Source organism: Diabrotica virgifera, chromosome 9 (genome assembly GCF_917563875.1).
Source record: "Diabrotica virgifera virgifera chromosome 9, PGI_DIABVI_V3a".
Lineage (NCBI taxonomy): Eukaryota > Metazoa > Arthropoda > Insecta > Coleoptera > Chrysomelidae > Diabrotica > Diabrotica virgifera.
Window position 1 is genome coordinate 74946640 of NC_065451.1, and position 22279 is coordinate 74968918.

Consider the following 22279-nt stretch of genomic DNA (forward strand, 5'->3'; position numbering starts at 1 on the left):
CTAAACGGCTCACATGACTAAAAATAAAGGTATTTGGTCAGTGCCTCCTTCCAGTCTTGACATACGGAGCAGAAAGACTTACCATAATAAAAGTCTCGGTTACCAAATTGAGAGTCACACAGAGAAGATTGGAGCGGCCCATGTTAGGAATAACTCTGCGAGACAGAATTAAAAACGAAAAGATCAGGAGAAGAACCCAAGTTACTGACGTCATCAAAAGGGTAGCCAGACTAAAACGGAGATGGGCAGGACACATAGCCAGAATGACATATGGGTGATGGACAAAGAAGTTATGGGAATGGAGGCCAAGGGAAGACAAGAGAAGCGTCGTAAGAAGGCTAAAAACTGGATGAGAGTTGGAAACACGAGGAAAAGGCCTATGTCCAACAGTGGCCTTGGTGGAATATTACCCTATGGTCAACAGTGGACTTAGTGAAATATCGTATATGGAGCGGAGGTAAGGCCAATAACAACAATACGAAATAATAAAAGAACAGTTGAATTGGACTTTATGAGAAGATATCTACAAATCACCTGAGAGGATAGGATAAGAACAGAGAAAATATGGAACAGAATTGAAGTAGACTGCTTATTTACAAAGAAGTTGGAAAACTGAACCCTGCAGTGGTACGGACATGCACAAATAATGCCGGAGCACAGGTGGCCGAAACAAATATTGAATAATATAGGAAATGCTATGATAGATAGAGACCTCAGAGAAGGTGACTGGGAGAATAGAGTGCCTTGGAGGACGAAAATGACGAACTTATGCTAGAAAAAGTCGAGGAAGAAGAAGAAGAAGAATTGTTGTTGTTGGAATTTATATACTCAACTATAAATTATTATTTTTGTTAGTGTTAAGAATAAACACATGCAGTCTTCATGGGCGGGCTACTTTTCCGAACCATTAAGTCGTATACACTCTTACCTAAAATTGCATAAAAGTATCATGTTACAAGACATGTGAATGTGAGAACTGTATTTTAGTTTGGTTTTTAGTTTGGTATTTAGTCTGTTAGAATATTTTCTAAAGGAAACATCTTAATTTCTTTGTATATCGGTTCGGTTAAAATAAAAATAGTTTTTATCTTTTATTTGTACGTTTTATTATCTTATATTTCTAATAGTTGTTGCAGAGGCAATTGCTTTCTGTAAGTTTCTATTTCAACGGATTTTGCTTTCAGGTTAGGCTTTGTGTAAAACAACATACACAGAATCTGGAATACTTTATTTCCTACCTTTTTTTTTTTTTTTTTTTTTTTTTTTTTTTGAAAAATGGCTTTGGCAGAGCCAATTAGCCAGACTTGTTTCTGATTGATTGCAGATTCATAGTCATAAATTTCTTATAACATAAGTACATTCTACAATTTTATTTTTATGGATACATTGGTACATTGTGTAGCTTTTTTTTTATTTTGTTTTTTTTTAATTATTTTACTGTTTTTTTTAATATATATTTTAATTTGTGCGAAACACTTTTTTTACTTCTTTATTTTTCTATTCGTTTTTATTTTTGTTCTTTTCTTTTTTTTTTCTTTTTTCTTTTCTTTTTTTTTTGTTTATTATTTTTTTTATTATTTTATTTGTGTTTTTTTTAATATAATTTTTTTTTTATTTTTTCAAACCACATTAACAAATTATGCCTATATATTACATATTGCGTTTACAACTTGTATTTACATAATTTAACATGTTTATAAATGAGATGAAGAATTTCCATATCATTTGTAAATATTAAAGTATTTAGGTTTATTGGGAAAAAACATTTTAAATCTTTTAATTCCTTATAAAGGTCGTTTATGTTATTTATGTTTAAATGACATTCTAATATGACATGTGTTAGATCTCCGATTTTGCCACAAGTACAATTGGGAGTATCTGCCAAGCCGATTCTATGCATGTAAGATGGCGTAAGAGCATGATTGGCTCTCAACCGATTAATGGTCTTTATAAAATGTCTGTTATATTCTGTGTAAAACCATCTTTTTGAGAATATCCTAGGGTTACAATGAGCAAAATTTGAGCCAGTATTACATTCTCTGTAATGCAATTGCGAATTATTTTTAAGTTTTTGTCTGCTAAAAGTATCAATATCTGAAGCTGGAATTAAATTTTTGTTTATTTTTTCTCCTATCACATAAGCTGATTTAGCAAAATTGTCAACTATTTCTTTGCCTTTTATTCCCGAATGACCCTTAATCCAAGCAATTGTTACATTTACTCCTAATTGTATAATTTATTTCCTACCTATTTTTCCGTTTGCGAATATTTTAGTTAAACTTTAAATCCTCGGTTCTGTAACATGGCCTATAAAATACAAAATCTCCCGCAAAAAACATGTACTGTATTTTCGAACAAGGCACGAGACCCGGTTTTTGACAAGTCATTCGTTTGTTGGCGCGAAAGTATATAAATGGCTACAAAGTTCTTTTTTCCATTTTTAAACTCTCCACGTAAGTAATGAGGTCCGCACTAATGATATCGAAGCGAATTGTGAATTCAGAGACGGCTCGGAAATACGTTTTATTACTTTGTAAGTTGTATTGAACGAAACGTTAACTTTATCGGCAACATAGGCAATATAAAGGTAATCTACCTGATAAAAGTAAATTAAAGTATATAGGGGAGTGCATATAGACTTTTACTTCGGAAAAAATCAAACAAGATAGAACTTTTTTAATTTCATTAAGAAATGTTTAATAAACAACATATCAAAAAGTTCTACTCGAGAAGTGGGTGCTTCATTTTTTATTAAACAAATGAACTACGAAATTAGATGTTTTTTTAAATAACTCCGAAAATATACATTTTAGAAAAAAACTGACTGGACCATTGAAAAACTCAGAAAATTTTACAAAAAAAACCTTATATAAAGAATTTTCTAAAATTAAATCTCTATCTTCTATAATTTTTTATTTATAACGCTAAAGTCACCCTTCTCACAAACATTGGCGCACTGTAAACTAGCGTACGGCGAAGTGCATGGTTGAGTTATTTTAATGTAATTATTTAACTAATGGATCAAATGAAATTTTACAAATTGAACATGAAAGAAGAATAATTAAGTTATCTTATGATTATAATAGAAAGAAATAAAATGTATGGTCATAAGTACGGTGTGGGCGGAAAGTGAGCCTTACATGAATTTTGTTTAAAAATTATTTAAAAATGTGTACCTAATAAAATTTTTCTTATAAAACTCTCAATTTTGCACAACTTACCTTTAAAGCATCTTACTAAATGATGTTTCATTCAAAAAAAATCTCAAAAATTTAATTCAAATGATATGACGTCACAAAAAATGTAATTTTTGAAATCTTCGTAGTTTTATAGAATTACCACCACTTTAAGACGATATTACTCAAGTTTGAACAGATCTATTACAGTTTTAGAAGTACTTTTTTAAAGCTTTTAAATCTTTAAAATGCACTAAATTATTTTACTTTAGAAATGAAATAAACTATCTCTTTTTGAGAAAATTAAGAAAGATAACAAAAATGTAATACAAAAACCGAAAATTACCAGCTAAAAAAATGTTTATACAAAGTGATCAAAACTTTTTTCTGTAAAACTTACCTAAAATACATTTAATAATAATCTTGAACAATAATAAATGTTCAGTAGAAAATTTTTTTTTAGCTCTTATACAGTATGTCTGCGTAACTTGAAACCTATTGATATCTTTTTTATTATCAGTTTTATGAAAAAAAGTTATTCTTTATAAAATACTCTGCATCGTATATAATCTAAGATGCAATCATCAAATATCAAATTTAATTAATTTTATACGAGGTATGTCAAAAAATACGCATTTCACTCAAGAGTAAAATACCTTTACATTTTACAATATCGAAAAGTGTTATTAAGAAAAGTTGTTTGGAATTAAAAAATTTGTTTTAATATTCAATTACATCCTTCTAATTAAAATATTGTGAATAATAACGGCACTTAACTCTTAAGAAAAATTCATATATTTTACATACCTCGTATAAAATTAAAAAAGTTTGATATATCATGGTTGTATCTTAGATTTTAGGCCAGGGAGATCATTTTATGAAGAATAACTTTTTTTCGTAAAAGTGATAATAAAATAGTTATCATAATTGTAATAAAATGATGATGAGTATCCGTGATTTGAGAAAAAATTGAATTTTTTTTTCAATTAGAATAATGTAATTGTATATTATTTAAACATAGTTTTTAATTTCAAATATCTTTTCATAATATTAATTTTTGATATTCTGGAATATAAAGGTATTTTACTCTTTAACGTACTTAATTCATAGTCCATTGAAATGTTACATTTACCTTGCATTTCTTAGAGGAATCAATTTTATTTTTTTAATGTGTAGGGGGGTTCAGTAGAAGCTTAAGTTCAAGTTTTTGGGGTCGCCACCCTTGTCCCCCGGCCGCCATATTGGAAAAAGGGGTGCACAGGGCTTTCGCGCTGTATCTCCTAAACTAGCAACTCTACAGAAAATTTAATTACACATAAAATGTAGCAAATTAAATTTTCTACAATTTTACGTCTATTATTTTTTATCGTCAAGTGACCAACAAAAAAGTTATAAACAAAAATAAGAGACAATTTTGTAAGAAGTTTCCTTTTGGAGGTTATAACTTTTTTTCCGTTCATTTCCAAATAAAATAACATCATAGCGATTTTGTAGAGGATTTTTCAATGAACAATTTTCACTATAAAGTTGTTTAATTTTATTTATTATCTAGGTTTTACAGCGCTCCAAACTTCACCAGATTCTGTAATTCTCATAGGAATACAATACTTACTTTCTTTACTTTCCGTGTCCGGAACACCAACAACTTTAAATTCTGTATTTCCAATGGTTGGCCACATAGATGGCCCTGTCATTTGCTATAATTAAGTCTTGTTCTGTGCAGGTCTCTCTCATCTCTGTGCATGATAGTAGATGCCGGCTGGTCTGAACCGCGCCACAGTCGCAGGTATCGTCCTCCTGGTATCCCCATTTTTTCAGGTTACTAGCACAACGTGAAACGCCGGTTCTTAGTCTGTTTAGCGCTTTCCAAGTCGGATACGGTAAATTGTGTCCAGCAGCCATTTCCTCCGAGGGAGGAAAATGTGTCGCAGTAGTTGACGCTTGCCATAGGTGTATTCGGCGCGTCTCTGGCGCTTCGGGGATGGATCTTGATGTTTTCAGGAAGCTTTTCCGAGATCTTAGTCTGCTTGGCTGAGTTTGGTGGTCATATAAGGGGTGTCTTCGGTCCGTCTCCTGCTTTTTCCGTTCTACCTCTGACGTGACCTTTCTCCTGATTGGTGGTGGAGCCATTCCAGCAATGGGGTATACCTCTTCGATAGGTGTCGGTTTCAGGCAACCCGATATTATACGGACCGTTTCATTTAGAGCCACGTCGACGTTCTTTGCGTGAGCAGAGTTTGCCCATACTGGTGCTCCAAACTCCGCGGCCGAAAAACATAATGCCAAGGCAGAAGTGCGGAGAGTGTGTGGTTGTGCTCCCCATTTTGTATTAGTTAGCTTGCGGATGATATTATTTCTGGCACTTACTTTCTTCTTAACATCTTGACAGTGGTATCGGTAAGACAGAGTTCTATCCAGACGGACGCCAAGGTATTTTGGCGTCTTGTTGTGTTCCAGCATCTGACCACGCCATTCCACCTCCAGCGACCTTCGGGCATGCTTGTTTCTCAGGTGGAAAGCACATACCTGGGTTTTTGTGGGATTGGGGACTGGGACAACTGAGTTTGGTGGTCATATAAGGGGTGTCTTCGGTCCGTCTCCTGCTTTTTCCGTTCTACCTCTGACGTGACCTTTCTCCTGATTGGTGGTGGAGCCATTCCAGCAATGGGGTATACCTCTTCGATAGGTGTCGGTTTCAGGCAACCCGATATTATACGGACCGTTTCATTTAGAGCCACGTCGACGTTCTTTGCGTGAGCAGAGTTTGCCCATACTGGTGCTCCAAACTCCGCGGCCGAAAAACATAATGCCAAGGCAGAAGTGCGGAGAGTGTGTGGTTGTGCGCCCCATTTTGTATTAGTTAGCTTGCGGATGATATTATTTCTGGCACTTACTTTCTTCTTAACATCTTGACAGTGGTATCGGTAAGACAGAGTTCTATCCAGACGGACGCCAAGGTATTTTGGCGTCTTGTTGTGTTCCAGCATCTGACCACGCCATTCCACCTCCAGCGACCTTCGGGCATGCTTGTTTCTCAGGTGGAAAGCACATACCTGGGTTTTTGTGGGATTGGGTTTCAGATGGTTTTTATCATAGTATAGAGCTAAGTCTCCCAGGGCATCTGTCAGCTTCACTTCGACTTCATTGAAGGTTCTTCCCTGAGCTGCCACCGCTGTATCATCAGCGTAAATAAATTGCCTTGTTTGTTGGTGTATGGGTTGGTCGTTGGTGTATATGTTGTATAGAAACGGCGCGAGGACACTTCCCTGTGGTAGCCCATTTTTTTGGTCCCTCCACCGACTGTTCTTGGACTGGAGCGTTACGTAGAAGCGTCTATTCTGGAGGAGACATTTCACTAACCTTGTTAGTCGGAAGTCCTTTGTAGTTTCGTAGAGTTTTGCGAGTAGCCGTTGATGGTTAACTGTATCATAGGCGGCAGTTAGGTCTATGAACGCTACTCCTGTTATTTCCTTCCGTTCAAAACCATCTTCAATATGTTGGGTGAGATTAAGAATTTGACTGCAGCAGCACTTTCCGGGTCTGAATCCTGCTTGTTCTGGAATAATAGGAATACAATAAAAACAATACTTTAATTAAAATTACGTTATGCCGACCACGAAAATCAAATTTAAGATAAATGACTAATTTTGGTCATTTTTTATGTTTTTGAGGTTGCTGAATCCGAATATGAAGTTTATTTTTATCTAAAGTTGGTGGAACATATTCAAAAATCAAATTTTATACAAAAATGACAAAAATAAATTTTGATGATTTTTCAAATTTACCTCGCTGTATCTTTGGTCGCTGGAAATATTTTCTTTTGAAAATGTTACTGTGCTATCATTGAAGTACGTAGATAACAATGAAATTTGTCCAAAATTTTTAAACACATTATAAAAGGAGTTGTTAATTTTTAAACATTTTGTCATCATATTCCGTTAGTTTCATATTTACTTAAAAAAGTTGAGTGACAAACTTTTTAATTTATAATTTTAACCAACAAAAATAACATATGATTCATGAAGAAGTTTTTTGGAAAATTTTTAGTCAAAATATACAATAGGAAAAAAGTTATGTTACTTCATAGACAAGCGGCACACCCCAAAAAACGCTTATATCTCGACATCCTGGTCACGGTATGGTGGATGGCTAATTTCGATCATACTTTATGACTTTGATATCAAAAATCGTTTTTTCGCTCTACTTAAGAATTTTGCATTTTGCGGTTGCGTCATTCATCTTCTGGACGGGCGAATTTGTCCTCAAATAACTTCTTGGGCCTTTTCTATATATGCTTAGGGTTATAAGTTTTATAGTGGGGAGAAAGGTCAAAAATAGATTACTAATAGCATAGAAATGTTAAATCATAATAAATTGCATGAATAAGAAATATATATAGATAGAAAAGTAAGCCTAACGTTTTGTTTTTATTGTATTCCTATGAGCATTCGAGCATCTGGTCAAGTTTGGAGCGCTGTAAAACCTATATAAATAAACAGAATTAAATAAACCTTATAGTGGAAATTATTCACTGAAAAACCCTCTACAAAATTGATATACTGTTGTTTTATTTTAAAATGAACTGAAAAAAAGTTATAACCTCCAAAAGAAACTTGTTAAAAAATTTGTACTTATTTTTGTTTATATCTTTTTTGTTGGTCACTTCACGATAGAAAGTAATAGAAACAATATTGTAGAAAATTTAATTTGCTACATTTTATGTTTAATTAGATTTTCCGTAGGGTTTGTAGTTTACGAGGTATAGCGCAAAACCCCTTTGTACCCCATTTCCAAGATGGCGGCCGGGGGACAAGGGTGGCGACCCCAAAAACTTAAACTTAAGCTTCTACTGATCCCCCCTACACATTAAAGAAATAAAATTGACTCCTAGCAAATGCAAGGTATGGCCTAAAAAATGTAACATTTTAACGGCCTATCATATTTTTGACATAACTCGTATAAAATTCATAAAATTTGATATCTGATGGTTAAGTTTTAGATTTTTGACTATCCAGAGGATTTTATGAAGAATAACTTTTTTTCGTAAAATTGATAATAAAAAAGTTTTCCATGTGGTTCCTAGCTACGCATACATACTGAGTATAAGAGCTTATGTATAAGAATTTTCAAATTGCAATGCCATATTCGGATTCAGCATAATAAAAAAAAGAATGTGTGTGTACTTTGTACGCACGTAAGAAGTTATACTTCTATTATATGATTATATGATTATAAACGAAATTAATATACTTTTTATTTATATTTTATTTAAATATTAAATTAATTTATACTTACTACTTCTCAAACATTTTTATTAAAACAGTGCCAAAAATTAAAATAATAAAAAAATAAAACACACACAAACACACTAAAAATGCCACAAATGATTCTTCTTCTTCTTCAGGTGCCATCTCCGCTACGGAGGTTGGCAATCATCATAGCTATTTTAATTTTTGAGGCAGTAGCTCTAAATAGTTGTTTCGAGCTGCATCCAAACCACTCTCTCAGGTTCTTCAACCATGAAATTCGTCTTCTTCCGATGCTTCTTCTGCCATCTATCTTTCCCTGCATTATGAGTCGTAGGATACCATACTTCTCGCCCCGCATCACATGTCCGAGATACTGTAGCTTCTTTTCTTTAATTGTAAGTTCAACTTCCTTTTCTTTACCTATTCTTCTCAGTACTTCATTGTTTGTAACTCTATCTACCCAGGAAACCCTCATAATTTTTCTATAGGTCCACATTTCAAAGGCGTTAAGTCGTCTCATTGTCTCTACATTTAACGTCCATGATTCCACTCCATAGTATAGAACACTGTAGACGTAACATTTTGTTAGGCGTACACAAATGATTTCTGAACATTAATTGTCGGAAAAATTTTTAACTAAATACGTATTTTCTGAAAATAAAATTATAAATAAATATACTTACAATCATAAAATGTATAAAAAAAAAAATAAAAAAATAAAAGTTTCTATTGGGATTCGAACCAACTTACCACGCGGCTGGTATTTGCGTTGTATTGGGATTCTCTCGCATTAAAACTGCGCCACAGAGACAGCTTGTCATTATGTGCGAAGATCGTCTAACTAAACAGATTAACCTTTTGACATTTTTAACTTATGTAAATTAAATTATTTTGATTTTGAATTGAAATGATTTAGAATTGAAAAAATACAACAAAACATAGAGTAAGAAAACAATATATTATGTAAATATAAATATAAATTATGTAAATAAAAGTATTACATACTACTTATGTATTTTGGTAGGTTCAAGGTAGGTATCGGAGCCCGTATAACGACTAATAAATTTCGCAATCACTTGCGTCGTGCAAAGTGGCTATGTTCAAATATCATAACAAAATTTGATCAACTATTTATAAAACACTTACCAGTGAAAGATTCTTTAGCTTTGAATAAGCGAGATCTGCGGCACTCATACTAGGCACAGTTTGATGAGCTTTCACATTGGCATGAAACAATCATCTCTTCTATGTAAATAAGTCCAAAAATATAATATGAAAACTATTTAAAAAGGCAGTATAATCATTAACTAACTTTTTGTTTGTTGTTTCTCTTCCTACAAATTTTAAAACGCAACAAGCATACATTATAACCAAACGCAGTCCCACAGCTGTGCCACAGCTGCCATATTGGATAATTTTTGTCATGTCATTTGAACATCCAATCAGAACAAAGTTATAATGCGCATGCGCCCGGTCGCTAGGTTTTCCCATATAAAATTTCACCGTCATTACGCCCGTAAAGAAGTATAACTTCAAAAACAAAATAGAAACATATTTGATCAAAGTAAAATGATGAATTTAACGATATTTTTAAAATAATTAATACAAAACAATTGTTATTGTTTAAACAATTAGCGGCCAAATCTGCGAGTAGAACTTTTTAGTTTAACAAGTATATAAACTAACAAAAAAAGTTTTAGAAAAATATAAGCTTTTTTTTTCGAAACAATGCATGTTTTCGTTCTAATTGCACTCCCCTAATATGAAAATCTGTTGGCAATAAATTCAATAAACAAATAATTGAACTTTGTAAGTACATACTAGGTTTTGACCCAACGTAACCGGAAGTTAATGTTTGAACTCTTCGTGTAACTTCTCTTTCATTGAAATTCGATTTCACTAATTTTGAGTCATTTTTGTCAAACTTCCGGTCATATAGTCAGGGATCCCAGGCCTATTTTCACCATTTACTATTAGCAAGTTAATATTTCGTGAGTAGCTTTATTTTGACGAGACGCCCAACTTTTTTCCTAACAACAATTTACGTATGTGGTAGATAACAAAAGTGGCAGGAATAGTCCAGTCGGGTTAGACGAATAACAGGCCTAACCTTGCATGCCGAGCTGCCCCAAATTTTATTTTTCTAATCTTTAGGGAGGGTCAATAGTAGTTTAAATTTAAAATCTCGACTGAATTCTGCCGTTGCGTTAGCCGCCATCTTGATTTTAAACGGGAACCGGTTTTATCTCCGACATTTTCAACTTCTCGACAAAAAGTATGACAACTAAAATTGTTTAAAATGTGATTTTCTATAATTTCTTTCATTACAATTTTTTCCGTGCGGTCGATATTTTCAGAGTTATGGGAGAAAATAATAAGTTAGCTTGAGTCCACGGTGGTTAGACGACATCAAAATAAAAGGGTGCGAAAAAACTGAGGATAAAATTGAAAGAGAGGAGGGCGCTTTTGTTTAGGAGTGAATAAAACAAGCTGAAGAAGAAGAACAAGACCTGTGAAAAACGCCCATCGCGGTAGCCCTGAATGAAAATAAATTAGGAAAGACCCATAGCATTTTTATGTAGCACAGCGGCATATTTACTGGTCAGTGGCTTGCAGTGCAAGGTTTTCTCAGATATCTTTTAAACGGAAATATATGCCATCATTCCAGGTGAAGAATGAAGATAGATATTTGCTTGATATCTGAGACACGTTGGAAAGGCCAATGCATTGGCAGGTCACTCACTACAATCCTGACTCTTATCAGGATCTAACAAATCAGGACAAAAAGGAATAGAAATATTAATTTAAAAACGTTTAAAAAACGCATTTTAAAAATTTCGTTGGTGGATCGTATGATTAATGTTAAGGTCCTACATAGAATGGACAAGGAATGCGAGATTATTAAAACAATCAAAGAGTGCAACCTAGATTATCTTGGCTATGTTATGAAAATTGAACAAAGACAGGGTTTGTTTCAACCCAATCTTCAGGACAATTCAGATTTATTATTCAAAAATAATTCAGATTTCTTATTCATGTTAAATATTATCGAAATCCCACCCTGAGAACGATGTAATATCAAAAAAGTTGATTACACACACACACGTAGCAGAATTGCTTGATTACCGTAACCAGTTTGAAGTCCGTACGATGTATGCGCTCGTATAAATTGACATGTCACTTTATTTTGTTTATATCGATAAATTTATTAAATAACGACATGACTTTAATGTATTACCATCGAATAAATGATTAATGTGTTCGGACGAAGATTGCTGGTAGTTATTGGGCAGTGTTTTTGACTTGGGAGGTATGCAATCAATTAGCTTTTGTGGGAGGGCTGAGATGACTGGCTGTGTTGACGGATGCGGTTTGGTACAAGAATTGAAAAATGAGAGAAAATTGAATAACAGATTTAAGTATTATTAGATGGGGCTAACCGTAACAGCATAACATCAGTCAAGACATACCCAGCAGCTGATATCAAGTCAGACCATAACTCACTGATTGGCAAAATTAAGGTTAGACGTAGTGTCAATCCAAAATTCGACATCAGGCTATTAAAAGACCAAAACACAGAACAGAGTGTAAAACGGTATATACACAACAACTTGAATACCGTTATACAATCGGATGTAATGGACCAGGAGATAGAAAAGTTGCATACAGTTTCACAAGACATACGTGAGAAATTCCTCAAACCACCAAAAATAAAGAAGAAATCGTGGATGACAAACGAGATTTTAGATATGATGGAAGAGAGGCGAAAGTGCAAAGATCAGGACATGTCATTATACAAAAGAATAGATAAAGAGATCAAAAAAGCAATTAGAATAGCTAAGGATACACGACTAAGAGAACAGTGTGCGGAAATCCAGCAATTGCAACATAAACACGATTCATTCAATATGCACAAAAAAGCTGTATAAGCTGTAGGGCCTGACCAGTTTTATGTAGAATTCCTAAAACTTATGGATGAACAAGGAATAAAATGGATAACAACTGTATTCAACAAAATATACGTAACTGGAAAAATACCCCAAAGCTGGTTAAAGTAGACCTTCGTAACTTTACCCAAAAAAGTAAATGCCGAAACATGTGAAGACTACAGAACAATTAGCCTAATGAGACACTTATTCAAAACGTTTCTGAAAGTGATACACGGCAGAATATATAAAAAATGCGAAGAACAGGTATCATGGACGCAGTTTGGATTCCGCGATGCCTTAGGCACCCGAGAGGCTCTATTCGCTGTCCAAGTGCTTATGCAAAGATGCAGGGATGTTGACTGTGACGTGTATATTTGTTTTATCGACTACAAAAAGGCGTTTGATAGAGTAAACATGATAAACTCATAAACATCTTGAAAGAAGCGGAAGTAGATGATAGAGACTTGAGAATCATATATAATTTGTATTACAAACAAACTGCCAATATTAAAGTGGATGACCAATTGACAGAGGCAGTCTCCATAGATAGAGGAGTGAGGCAAGGATGCATCCTGTCCCCGGTGCTGTTTAATATATACTCTGAATGTATCTTTCGAGCAAGCGCTGGGAGAACTGCAGGAAGGCGTATTAGTCAATGGAGTGCGTCTGAACAACATTAGATATGCCGACGACGCTGTAGTTTTTGCAGACAGTCTAGATGGTTTGCAAAGAATAATGTCGCGCATATCAGATATAAGTAGAGAATACGGACGAAAAAAACAAAGTACATGGTACTTAGTCAGTAAGCGCGAAATATTAAATACACAGCTTTTGGTTAACCAACAACTAATTGACATGGTCGACAGCTACACATACCTTGGTACCAACATAAACAGCCAGTGGGACCACTCAAGTGAAATAAAACAACGCATAGGAGAAGCGAGATCAGCGTTCATAATGATGAAGTCTCTTTTCAGAAGCCACGATTTACCTCTTGCTACCAAAATCTCTATCATCAGATGCTATGTATTTTCTACGTTATTATACGGCGTAGAGGTTTGGACACTTTCCGAGGCTTCTTTGAGAAAACTCGAGGCATTCGAGATGTGGTGTTACAGGCGCATTTTGAGAATTTCGTGGGTGGATCGTGTGACTAATGTTGAGGTTCTACGTAGAATAGGCAAGGAATGCGAGATTATTAACACAATCAAAAAGCGCAAACTAGAATATCTTGGCCATGTTATGAGGAATGAACAGAGATATGGCTTGTTGCAACTCATTCTTCAAGGCAAGGTATTTTGAAAGAGAGGAGCTGGGAGAAGAAGAATATCTTGGCTTCAAAACCTGAGAAAGTGGTTTAATACATCGACAACCGGACTATTCAGAATAGCAGCAAGCAAAGTTAGGATAGCCATGCTGATCGCCAACATCAGGAACGGATAGGCACCTTAAGAAGAAGAAGATGGGGCTGCCCTAGTAAACTTCAAAACTTTGTACTCTCCAACCCCCTCATCTCTCTCAAGTCTTTCTCCACATCGTCCAGATATCTTAGGCCGCACCTACAATGGATCTGTCTATCTCCGATCCGATATCGGCCGACGTCGGGAGTAGCCAAATTGCATATTCTGCAAATAAAATTCAAAAATGTAAAATTTTGCGTATTTTTATAAAAGTGTGCATATACGTAAGAAATTGAATTTTTTTGTTTTAACTATTTCATGAAATAAATCAACAATAAATAGCTTCCAAATCTTAAGGGTAAACAGTAGCGATCAACAGGTAGCAACAAAATATAACTTCGGGAGATAGTTTCATAAACTTTGGCAACAATGGTAATATTTGACATTATCTAAAATTAATATTTTGACAATATCATAGTCGCGCTAAATGGAAGTAACAGAAAACGATTTTATTATTAATAAATAGATATTTATAAAAATAAACCAAAATGGGTGAAAATTTTATGTTAAGATAGGTATTTAGAAAGGTATTTGCATGAAATATCTAATAATAAAGCAATAATAAATAATCATTTTTTGTTGTGAAGCGAAACAAATTTCGATTTTCGTATAATTTTGGCACGGTTTTTAATGGACTTTTTCTTGGAAGGTTTCACTTTATTTTTCGTTTGATTAACTTTTTCCATTTTGTTAAACTGTTGATAATATTTTTAGAATAAAAAATCCTCCTAAAACTTTATATACTCACATTAGAATTCGAAATATTTTTACGTAAAATATACTTACCTACCTACATATAACTAAAACTCACAAATTAACAACAATCTATTCTTTCACAGAGGCCAACAACTTATACAACAACAACAAATATATAATAAATTAACTATCAATAAACACTACTTTCCTATGAAACAACAAAAACGAATTCTAAAATGAACACACTACTGCACTGAACAGATATCGATAATGGCAGAACAGATTAGAGAAAATCTGTCGCAGGTTTGTCAAAATGACAGTGATAATTTCTCTATGTTGCCTAATTAGTTATTTAGTTATAATATGTTCGATTTATTGTTAGAAATAAAAAATTTTAGTAGTTCCAAGATTACACAAAATCTAGGCATGGGATAAAAAAGTTTATTTGAAGAAAGTTTATTTTTTTTCTTCTTAATGGCGGTACAGCCTCCTTTTTTCAATATTTTATTTAGTTATAGAGTAATTTCCACGTACTAACATATTTCTGAAATTGGGCTCTGTACCGCCATTCTTTATTATATTACGAATATGTGTGCCAAATATCTCGACAAAATATTCAAAATTAGAGCCGCAATCTTGGAACGCGTTTGTTGCTACCTGTTGATTGCTACTGTAGCCTCTTAATATTTAATTTTGTAATATGCATCTCTATAAGATCGATATTTTATAATGTTCTCTTGAATGCAAGGGTTACAAAATCTCTTTATTTTTAGGTATAAAATTTAATACCTCTAGCACAGAATAGGAAACAACTCATTCGTATTCTGTGCCTCTAGGTAAATAGCTTTATTGGGATGGTCCATTTCACTTTGGTTATAAAAGTATAACGGGTATTACGTGTCTTTGAAATTGCCGAAAATAATCTTGGATAAAATCTTAAACAGGCTCCACACTCTCCGGCGAAGCTACTTCGCCAAAGTTGACCGAAGTCCAAAGTGCCTCTCTACACACTCGTTCTACTTCGCGAGGAACACATTCAAGCGGTGCGATGCCGACAAAGATCCCTTTGACTCGGACGCGCCAGACCGACAGATTTCGGAAGTAGAACGAAGTTAGGCAAAGTTACACAAGGTGGCCGTTTACACTCTCGTACTTGTTGAGCCTCGATCGACTTCGGCGAGAGTGTGGACGGCGAAGTTTATTACTGCTCAATTTGTGATAAAACCGGAATTATAATTATACTACCTATTATGTGTTACTATATCTTTTTATGTGACTATATTTTTTAATACGTGCCAATACAAGGCTAGTTTGTAATAAATCAATGTATTTTTTCTTTTCTCATGAATTATTTTACATTCTTGTGATGAAAAAATAGGATCTTAAATTTATCAATCAGGATAGTTACGTAGATTTTTGTTTATATTAAATTCTCCTGAAGATCTGTCTTTATTAAATTTATGCATCAATCTACGTTTTTTTCTACGTCTTTTAGAACGTTGTTTTCCAACAACAGCCAACACATTAACACATCTTCGGAATCATTGTCGGTGGTCGGTGGTCGGAAGTTAACTGAACCAATGTAGGATTAAATGTAGATCGCCGGATTCAAAAATCGGTCTATATCGGATCGGATCGGAGAAAAACGGATCCAATGTAGGTGCGGCCTTAAGCTCAGTCGTCCCAACCTTCTTCTTCCGATAGGCTTGTTTATCACAATCATTACACAGGCCAACAAAAAAATTTGACTGAAAACTTTTTTGACTGTAATACGAGTAGATAATTTTTATCGAATATTATGCACTAAAATAAAATCTAGTTTTTTTTGTATCGCCCAGAGCTTTTGAGCTACCTGCTTTTTGCTGTATAGTTTAAAATCATTATATGTATACAGGGTGTCCAGAAACTCTTTCGACAAATGAGGACCGAAGATTCCTCAGATAAATTTAAGAGATTTAACCCTATTCACATAGTCCGAAAGTGATTCCTAAAGGAGCTAGAGCTCTTTGAAGATGGTGCCTTGTAATAATTTTTACTAATACCTCCAGAACGCTTCTATTTAGAAAAACGAAAACTGGTACACTCATTTACCTTCTAGAGATAAATCGATTCCATTAATTGCGAATTTCTAGTACCGATGATAGGCGTCCGTTTTGGGCAGGGTAACGGTTATTTTATCGCATAACTTTTTTGTCTTTTAAGAAATATAAGACGTTTCTTGGTTTCGTTTTACAGCAAATTCTTTTGTATTAATTTTACTCCTAACTGAGTATCGGTACCAAGTTTTCGTTGGAATTTTGCCACGATGCATAGGCAGGAAGCGAGGTGCAAATTTTAGACCTTTCCGTGCCTTCTTTAATGCATCATTCACTTGGTTTGCAAGTAATAGAAACCACGAAGGCGTAACCAGTACCCTATTCATATATATGGCTATATGCCATCAATTCTGATGGCATATTCGTGTTTAGCGATCCCAAAAACCCATGACTAATCTGTTTATATCAAGTTAATGCCGAAACCCCTCGAAACTCTAGAAGATGACGTCCGTTGAGGTCAAGGTCAAAGTAAAGGTCACCATTGGATAGCCAGGAAAAAATCCTAGACTACTAGTACTTTTCGTTGATCCAAACTTCTACATGTTACCAGATAACCAGTAACTCAGGGAATTGGAATACCCAGTAAATCTTATAATTTTCCGAGTTTGTGCCTCTATATCTTGAAAATCCTTCAGACGATTGAGTTGTGCCCATGAGAACTTTTTATCAAGATGATTCAAAGAGTATTTTCCCAAAGTATGAACGAAATCCACTGGGACCTAATTTCCATAAGGTTTGTGCGAGGTACTTTGGTCTCATTAGAGGTTTTATTTCTCCGGAAAAAAATCTTCGAATTGGTTTAAGCAGATGTCGCTACGGCATCCATGTCGAGTTATTTTGTTGTGATTCAGTATTAAGAGGCTTGATTTGTTTAAGTTCGTTCAGAGATAGCCATATACACCCTCAGAAAATCTCTAATGAGAGTAAAAGGAGTAAGGGCGTTTATGACGCTCTATGAACGAACTGAAATGTAACACGTCTCATGATTTCGTTTTACAGCGAATTCATTTAAAATATAAATGTTTCTTTATGTTTCATTTATTCTTTACTCTTTGAGAAATATTTTACTACGAAAACCTTCGCTATCACTCTTTCATTTTTCGATGCTGTACAAACTTCAATGCAATCGTACTAAATGTATTATGGATTTGCAATGGAAGGCAAAGAAAATTAGAAAAGGCTTTGCTCATTTCATACCAAGCACAATATGGCAGTCTGATTTATTAAAACCATTATGTGCTAGGAAAGAGGCAAAATACTAACGGTGAATGAAATACAAATAAAACACAAGGAGCGTCATTATTTTGAACAAGATCCTCATTAAACTGCACGCTAAGAAGGCAGTACAGGGTGTGTTTGTTAAAAGTGAATATCAATATTGTTATTGGTTTTGTGCAGAGCGCATAGTTAAAAAAAAAATAGTAGAGTATATGCTACACTAAACTAAGCTTTCGAAAGGATAGATAGTCGAAGTTAGTATGCAGTCAATTTGAAATAAAGTAAATAAAGTATAGAATAGGAAAGGAGAAAGGAAGAAGAATATAACAGAGCACCGGCTAAGTAAGCTCGAGAGAAAGAGACACAAAGAATGTAAGATTCGAGAGCCAGAAAAAGGAATAAAATTAAAACAGATTTCTTCCTGAAATAGTTTGGACGTGAAAGAATGAGAGCGATAATAGGTCTGGATCCCGCGTATGAAAAAAAAGTTGATTAATAACAAGCTGAAAATTTGTTAATAGCTTATGGGTGTCTAGTCGGACAGACTTTGATGTCTGGGAACACTGGAACAGGCAGTGGCGTAGCTAGCCCCACGGGGGCCCCATATCAAAGTTTGTCGCGGGGCCCTTTTCCCCCGCGACAAAAGAAGCAAAAACGCTTGTATATAATCGAATAGAAATATGCTTTATTGTCACTGAAAATTTTACAATTTTATGGACAAAGCTTACAAAAAGTCGGAAAAAAACAAAAACAAATACAGTTTACCGAAATTACATAAATCGTCAATATTAGTACAAAATAAAAGATAATGAAATAAAACAAAACACCCAAATATAGATAATAATAATAAACCTAATAAGTTTTAATTAACCAAAGTCGAAAAATAGATTTGAATTGTCGAGACTCATTGTTTGAAAACAGATTCAGCTTTTTCAATCCAAGGATGAATGGGCATTGCAAATGAGCTTAAACAAAGAAGCTCTGTTGTTATGGTATAACGGCGAGCGACAGGCAAATACACTTCTTCAAGAAGTTAACGTATGTACCACCTAAAAATTGGTCATTTTTGATGTCTCGAATTTCCTGAACCTGTTGTATGATTTAAGTGATTTTTTAATATGTTATAGCCTTATTCTTTAACAATGTCATTGTAATAATATTGTTGCTAGACAGATACATTATCATTATATACAGTGTGTACCAATCAAACTGTGATTTTTTCTCTCAAAGTTCGTGTTACCCTGTGGAATATTTTAGCATTTGTAAAATGCTGAAATTAAAACCCGACTACATAATTATAGTCTAGTACTAGTAAAATAAAATTACACTACATGTAAATCAAAATGTAAATTCGTACAGGTTAGAACAAATTTTTTATCAAAGTTTAGGTGAGTACAAAAGATATTTTCAAGAAAGTGTCCAAATCATATAAGGGGATCATTGTTTAAATAATTAAAAAAGGGTCATTTTTGCACTATATTTACTTTTTTAACTGCTGAGTTAATTCACGTTTTAATGAAGGTGTTTAGAATATTTTTCTGCAAAGCTGAAGGGTAAGTCTTTCACCTAAGACGTACTAAATTCAATTTGACTCCCTATTTATTTAAGTAATTGTATATAAAACTTTAAAAACAAATTTGCAAAAAATAGTATTTGCGATTTAAATAAGCACTATAAAAAATTTTGTTTTATAGAAGAAGTTGAGCTATTTTCCAGTATTAAGCAAAAAAATTGGTCGAAAAATATTTAATAATTTATAATTTATGAGATATTGAATTTGTTTATTAAATGTCACTATATTCTCAATTGCAAAAACGCGGTTGTTGCCAAAAGAATTTAAACCTGCAAAAAATCTCATTATTTTTATTTTTATGTATGTTTTCAATAAATGTATTGATAAATTCAAATTTTAATTAAACTCTTCTCTAAAATGGCATTTAAAAATTGTTCTAATTTGTTTATTACTTCTTTTTTAAAGAACGTCGCTGGGGTTAAAAAATTCAATATCTCATAAATTGTTAAATATTTTTCGACCAATTTTTTTTTGCTTTATACTGGTAACATGAACTTCTCGTATAAAAGAAAATATTTTATGGTGCATATTTTATTTGTGTTTTAAATTTTGAATATAATTATTTAAATAAACAGGGGTCAAATTTAATTTAGTAAATCTTAAGTGAAAGATTTATTCTTCAACTTTGTAGAAAAAAAATCGTATAGACCTTCATAAAAGCGTGAATTACTGCAGAGAAGTGAAAAAAGTAAATATTGTGCAAAAATGACCCCTTTTTAATTATTTAAACAGTGATCCCCTTGAAGAATACAAAAGATATTTTCAAGAAAGTATCCAAATCATATTATAATTTGGATACTTTCTTGAAAATATCTTTTGTATTCACCTAAACTTTGATAAAAGGCTGTCCACAATATGTCTGCAACGAATTCTGCAATTCTTTGGTCACGTGGGTCGCAGAGGTGACGACAGTTTGGAGAAATTAATTGTTTCTGGAAACTTTCCGGGAGGAGATCAAGAGGACGATCACCAACAAGATGGTCCGGCCAAATAAAGAATTCAGCTGGAAACTCATTCTGCGAAGCTCTTAGAGCGGCTGAAGATAGAGACCAATGGAGAAACATTGTTAGGAATATTGGGGAAATTACGATCCCTCAGTAATGGGGAAACGACAAGAGAGCGAGAGAGAAATTTTGATAAAAATTTAGTTCCAACCTGTATTTAGTACGGAATTACATTTTGATTTTTCTTATTTTATTAAGCTATTATAGCCAACATTCTGTTGTTTTTATTCATTCGCTTTTGGTTCATTCATTCTTATGTTGGATAATAAAAAAGTTAGGTACTTTAACAACTAGCTTTGTTTTTCGTCAATACAGAGTGTTTTTAAATAAGTATGGCAAACTCTAAGGGGTAATTCTGCATGAAAAAATAATGACAGTTTGCGTTTGTTTTATAAACCTGCTAGTGTGCAAATGCTTCGTCTCCGAGATAGGGTTATTAAAATTTTTCTTACAATCTGACGATTTATTTATTGTCAATTTAATATTCATCATTGGCGCGCATACGATTAATATGACCCATGTGTGCGCCAATGGTAAACACGAAATTCTGTTAAAACTCACCAAATTTCATTTGCATATATCAACCGGTTTTAGAGTAATAAATAAATCGTCAGTTTGTAAGAAAAATGTCAACACCCTCTATCTCCGACATACGTTTATAAAGCAAACTGTCATTATTTTTTCATGCAGAATTAAATTAGCCTTTAAAGTTTGCCATACTTATTTAAAAACACCCTGTATCGATGGAAAATAAGGCTAGTTGTTAAAGTATCACCTAACTTTTTTACTATCCAACATAAGCAAATGAATCGAAAAACAGAACGTTAAGAACACATGAGGCTATAGTTGGGTTTTAATTTCAGTACATATTTTATAAATGCAAGAATATTCCACAGGGTGTGGTGAACTTTGAGAAAAAATTACTGTTTGATTGGTACACCCGGTATACAATGACAATTTACCTGTCTAGCAACAATATTATTACAACGATATTATTCAAAAATACGACTATAACATTTAAAAAAATGTTATATCCCAGGTTTGGGAAATATGAGACATAAAAAATGACCCATTTTTAAGGTGGTACGATAATTTCTTGGAGAAATGTAGATATACATAAATACAATTATAAATAAAGAACAGATTGTAGGAACATACATAATATACCCGAACAATACATACTGTTTCAAATATTCAAAGATAAAGCGATTACAAAAATTGCAATTCGGTATTCTTCAATATATATTATACAATAACTCACACACAGCCAACGGAATTGACAATAAGAGGTACCTTGAAAACAATAAAGCTCTGTTCTTATGGGGCAGAGAATAGATAATAGATAGATATGATTTACATAGGTATATGTATATTATATAAAGAATCCACTACACCAAAATGTTGATATCCAAATAACAATACACTGTTTCAAAGCGTTTTAATAGTGAAATAATTGTAGAATATTTGGTTAAATCTTTGTAAATGGAATTTTGTTTCGACATGCCGCGATGGGGCCCTTAAATGTCGGGGGCCCCGTATAATTGATACGGCTGATACGGCGGTAGCTACGCCCCTGGGAACAGGGGAAGTTTTAATTGTGGAACAGGTTAAAAATTTGGAAGTTCAAAAAGTTCTATAATATATAGAAATAAATATATTGTAATAACCTGCAACCTACATATTTCTACATATCCATATCTAAAATTAAACTAAATGAGACAGTGTCGAAGTGACAGAATTGTGTTTAAATCACAACCATGATGAAATACCTGAAGATGTTCTTAACATACAAACTTTAAGTAATTTAATAAAAATTAAAGCAGTTGAAAATATCTCGGCAAAACCAAGTTGTTTAATCAGAAAGGATGTGAGAGAATC